Source organism: Papaver somniferum, chromosome 9 (genome assembly GCF_003573695.1).
Source record: "Papaver somniferum cultivar HN1 chromosome 9, ASM357369v1, whole genome shotgun sequence".
NCBI lineage: Eukaryota > Viridiplantae > Streptophyta > Magnoliopsida > Ranunculales > Papaveraceae > Papaver > Papaver somniferum.
The window spans coordinates 183,300,994-183,307,059 of record NC_039366.1 but is presented as its reverse complement, the minus strand read 5'-3'; positions in this window follow the sequence as shown (position 1 = coordinate 183,307,059).

The window sequence follows — 6,066 nt, the reverse complement described above, 5'->3', positions numbered from 1 at the left end:
AAAACGATGTATATATTCAGAAAAAAAAAAATCAGAAAAATACAAAAAAATCAAGTATTTATCAATTCCATTCTCTCTTGTTCCAAAAATAAAAGAGAGTAGTCAATGTAAATATGAGTCATGTAAAGAGTCATTTTGTTGTTTCATTGTAATAAGCAAGGAGGGTGTATGCCATTGATGTACAACGCGAGTAATTGTGAAATACCTCCAACTCATTCACAATTCTCGTAAAGTCCGGACAACTAGCTAGATTTCGACCTTGGTTCTTAGCCTGAGAAACTATCTCTTGGTGATTAGTAGTCATAACATCCGATCTTTCTTTACACATGTGTAGATACACTTTACACTCTTATCACATGTCTTTTTTTGTTATCAGTGCTAGGATTGTGCCTTAGATAGCTAGATTGACATCTCCATTTTACTGTGAGCTTAAACTGTCTTGCACATGTCACATTTGATGGAATATGAGCTTATATTTTGACCTAGAACTTTGTAGGTACGTTCTAAGCAAACCTTCACGAGACTTTAACTCGTCCACTAGGGACACTTAGTGGTTTAAAAGGCTTAGTGCATACGCTAAATGCATTCGAGAGACCAGCGACAGTGGTATAGGTAGGATTTCCTTAGTTTTGTTTTACTTGAGGACAAGTAAAATTCAGGTTTGGGGGTATTTGATGAGTGCCAAATATTGTATATATTTATCCCTTTTTGTTGGCATTTAACTCATCTTTTGTGCAGTAATTCTACATTTTATCCCATATTCTGTATTTTCATTGTTTTCAAGAATAAATATTTTTCTTACTTAATCTTGCATTTTTAGGTAATAAATAAAGTCTGGATGACTTGCGGAGCGGAAAAGAGCTGAAGAGTGGTGAAAATCCGGAAGAAATTACGCAAGGAAGCCGCGAAGAATGGTGCGCACAAGACCAAAATGCTATAAGTGGGCTCAAACAGGAAGAATTGTGCTTAAAGAAGATATGGGCTTGGCATACCCAAGGCCCAAAACCCTTACCCAAACCCATTTTCTATATCCATACCCGCCTCCATTCTCAGCCGTTAGATGGGATTACATCGAAATCCAATGGTCTCTTCAGTAGAGTGGATCAAAATCCGAGGTTCTTGTCAAACACCATAGTGCTTAAATTCCAAGCCTTCAGATTAGATTGCATTTGAATCCTACGGTCGCTCCTATGCATGTGCATCAAATATCGATACTTCCGCTAAACACTACAGCACCTAACCTCGATCTTCGCCGTTAACTTCGTTATATCAAGGCATCCGACGGTCGCTACCAGTCTCTTCACTTGGAGCCATCCGATCAATCCATCATTTTAACATCCCACGGCCCATCTCACAAAACATCACCACTTGATGTCCCCGCTTCACACCGTAGAACCCGATACCCTATACCCAAACAAACACTTCCTTTCTCCCAAAACAGTCGAGCTTCTTCCCCTTCTCCCAAAATCAGTTGCAGAACCACCACCACCTCCATGCCCTGTCTCTGCAAACTGTCACTACCTCGCCTTCTCCACCACCATCACTTCTTCCCCAACCGTAGCAGATACCACCATCACGTCCCCTTCTTCTCTAGCCATCTATTACATCAACTTCTCAACCCGACAACCCTAGTTTAGAAGTTGATGAAATAGGTGAGGTTAGAGACAGAAATTGAAGCAGCCGAGAAGAGCAGGAAGGTCAGAGGAAGCATGGGTCGAGACTACATGGAAGAAATTTCCTCGATTTGGGTGAGTATCACTAACCCTAATTTCTCTGTAATTTGGGGGTTTCTCTAGAAACCCTAATTCATGTTGGGACCGTACCAGGAGAGGATTAGAGTAGGTAAATGGGCTCAATTAGACCCATGACATTAGAAAAACAGTAAACCTAATTGTACTGTTTTATTTTGGGATTTTGGGAAAATGGGTGATAACCCTAATTTGATGTTTTGGGTATAAATAGAACTGGAGGGTGTGTGTGAGAGGATATGCTGGAATAGCCAGCGTCCAGAACTGTGTTCTGTTAATTTTTGTTCTGAATTTATGTATGTTCACTGTTTCTCCATCCATTCTGTTAGCATTGTTATCATGTGTGTTCTGTTTTAGTTCTGTTATTGTTCAAAACATATTCTGTTCTGTTCTTACTGTTCCTGTCCTGTTTAATGTGTATGTTCTGTTCTGTCTTGTAATGTTCTCATGTTGTTCATGTCATTCTTAGATGTGTGAATGTTAGGCTAAAGCCTTAGAGCATTGTGTTGATTGAGCAGTGGGGAGAAACTAGTGCTCACTAGTGACTGTGAGCAAACTGGTTCTCTTCCCACTCTAGTTGTATGCCTAGGCTCTCCTGTTTTGTCACTGTTTTGAATCTCTTGTTTTGTCAACTGTTAGCTTCTCAAATGTTAGGATTAGTTTACTGTTGTGTGTCAATGCTAGGTTAGAGCCTTAGAGCATTGAGTTGATTGAGCAGTGGGGAGAAACTAGTGCTCACTAGTGACTGTGAGCAAGCTGGTTCTCTTCCCACTCTAGTTGAATGCCTAAAGCCATTGCCTTGGCTTTGCTTTTTTTTTTTCCTTCCTTTTTTTTTACTTCACTGTCTTCTTCACACCCCTGCCCTTGGCTTAGGCCTTGGTTCCATTGTTCTTGTTTAGTTTCATTGCACTGTCACTTTTCCTCATTCCTTCACTGCCACTGTTTTACTTTCACTTGTCCTTCATTTTGTTTGCTATTTTCTCCTGCTACTTCAACTTCTCCTGCTGCTGCTCCAGCTTGCTTCTCTTGCCCTGTGCTACAGCCACTCCTGCTGCTGCTGCAACTGAGTTTGGCTCACAGCACAAGCCCAGCTCATCATTAGGTTACCAAGCCCAGTTCTCAGTCATTACAAAGGCCCAGGTCACTTTTAAAGTAAAAGCCTGATTCAATCAAAGCCTGAACTCAATTAAAGGCCCAGTCCAATTCAGGTTTAAGGCAAAAGCCTAATTCAGTCCACCAAAGGCCCAGTTCACTGTCAAGGGTACTCAAAGCCCATTGACATTCAAAGCCCAGTACACTTCAAGACCAACTGAGCCCAAGCTCAGTTCACTTCATTATCAAACAAGCCTATAATCCAAAGGTACCCTAAGCCCAAAGCCCAAAAGGCTTCATAGTTAACCAACAACAAATTAGAGCCCAAAACAGCTACACACTCCAAAACACACCCAGTCTCTGTGGATCGACCCGTACTTGCACGAGCTACAACTGACGACCGTGCACTTGCGGTATTACTGTAGGCCCGTTTCATTTCGCTTAATTTTCACACACTTCCGGGCCCACCAACAGGCAGGGGGATCTACAAAAAGGATAATAAGTGTTGATACCCACATCAAGTAATTACAATTTGGACTCACTAGTGATGTGATAACACCTTGAGTCGGATATAACTATATTGACTATTTTCGATTTATAGATGCATAGAATAAAATTATGACAACCAATTGGGAATTAGACAATCATAATTAACCATTCTCACAAGAAGGTCATGGAATCTCTTAGCATGGATATATCTCTATGGAGCAATGGTTCAACATGAATAAGATATGTAAATTATCGTTGTAATAACCCTAAGTACGTCAATGGCTATTGACTATTCAAGAGACCTCTTGTCGCGTACTAATTTTAATTAATAAAAATTCATCTTAAAATATAATAATTAATTGAATCATTATTTGGACAAACCAATATCACCGTTAGGTAGATCTCAAAAATTTATGTGAAATGGATTACAAGAACGCGTCAATCGAACGAATGACGAAGAAGATACGAGTATCAGAAGTTAGTGTCAAAATTTAGTCAACTTAGTTTGACCTTGAACTTTGACCACCAAAGTCAGAGGTAATTGACCATACTTTACCATTTGAGATTGGACGTCCCTTTGTAATTGTCAAGTGTTGTTAATAATAAAACCTATTATAACTTAACCTAACTTTAGTTAGTAATAATTACGTTTACATTAGGTTAATAGCTAATTAGGTTTCTAATAGTAAAACCTATTATAACTTAACCTAACTTTAGTTAGTAATAATTACGTTTACATTAGGTTAATAGCTAATTAGGTTTCTTAATTGGTAGGAATATAAAATCGATAGTTTTGGCTTGAAGTATATCCTTTTTAACTTAAGAAGGTGTTGGTGTGTTTGATGAGATAAGAAGAAAAATGGAGTTTGACAGAGAGTTAGTGAGTAAGAAAGAGATTCAAAAAGAGTTTCCTTTTCATAGAAGAGAAGAAGAAAAAGTTGTTGAAAGTTCTTGATATTGTTAGGAAAGTTGATGATAATGAATTATGTGATGATGAAGAAATATACATATTTATGTAACTAAAGTAGGAGAAATAAACAGAGAATTCTTAGATAGAACAAGAAGAAGAGAAGTGTTAGAAATTAGAGATGAGTCATGGTGATGATAACAGATATTGATGATCATAGTTGATGTTGACGATGATGATGATGATGATGATGATGGAACAATCCTTTCATGATCAAGTTAATCTATTTTAACAACGATCGATTCTAAGGAGGATCATGTGGAACGCGGTCTCAAGGTAGGCGTGTATTTTCATTTAAAGAGGTGGGAATCAATAACGAACTCTCTTTAACTCATTATTATGAGTTTTTCATGGTAATTCGCTATTATATTGATGGTTCCTCAATATTGCGGGTGTGCACGACCAGATATATAGGCCATATGCTTTGGGGACTTCCCCATTTTTTCCGGTATGGAATGGTGCCGAGGCCCGGGTTTACTTGGTAGTATTTATTAATTTTATTATTTAGAGGAACTTTTAACATATGAATGAATGCGTTTTGTTTTCATCCGACATGCATTATCGTTTTGATGAATGTTTGAAAGTTTGTTATATATTTCTTCTGAGCATCCATTTGAGGATGATGTGCTCATTCGTTTCTTACTCCAGTTTCAGATAACAGGTACGGTAGCGTTCGCGAAGATGATCAAGATTGGATGATTCTGCTTTATTTGTTTTTATGTATATACCTGGTTTGAAACTCAATACATTATTGTATATGTATCATTGGAGAGGTAATCTGTATATATATTTTTCCAAAGAGGGTTTAAAAATTGGGTTAATCTTAATTTTTAGAATTTCTTCTTGTTGCTCTAATAGACATTTTAGAACCTTGATGCCACAAATTGTAGAATGTTAGCTTAGATTTCTAAGTAGCTGAAGTTAGGGGCGCCTCAATTGTTTTCAGAAACATTGGGTATTTAACTTCAAGTATATGTTTAAAAAATCAATCATAGTGATACTAGGATTTCCAACAATTCTCTTCGCGAAACAAAAGAGCTCAAAAATAAAAAAAAAAAAAAATATTTTTAGCATCAACAGATCACAACATCAACTGCTAATATAAAAATACCTCTTTAGAAGAATCACATCATGAATCTTACTGATAAGCACGAAAGTGCGATGTTTTTTCACCCATAATTACAATAGCTATGACTCATTATTTCTCTAATAAACTTGTTTTAGATGTTTTGGGAAAAATAAGCTCTTGTGGAGAATTGGCTCGAAAAAATATTATTTGCACCCGGAGGACACGTGTTATTCGGATTCCAACTGTTGGTTAAGGGGCACCTTCTTTACTATTCATCACCTATTGTTATTCACACTCTGGATTTGGTTAAGGGGCGACCTTCTTTTTCTTTTCAAATCTGAAAAATGGCGGGAAAACATTCAACAGAACTGGCAGATTTTTGTTTCGTGATTTGGAGGGGTTCTTGTGTGACTCAATGGCTGAAATTATTTAGAAAGATTTGATTGAGCGTAACAGGCGTGGTAGGATCATTGGAATTGATTCAGTTTGGCTGGTTAGTCGTGTGGAAGCAAAACAGGGAACTTTGAAAACCCAAGAATGCTGATGGATTTTTTGGAAGAGTTACAGTGAGACTTAATTCACTGATTTCGATTGGGATGAACTTGACAGGCCAAAACAATGCTGGTATGGTTGTTCAAACGAGCTTAATTGGGCTGGACAATGGTATGGAGGCAAAACAGAGGGAAGAAACTCGGGTTCTT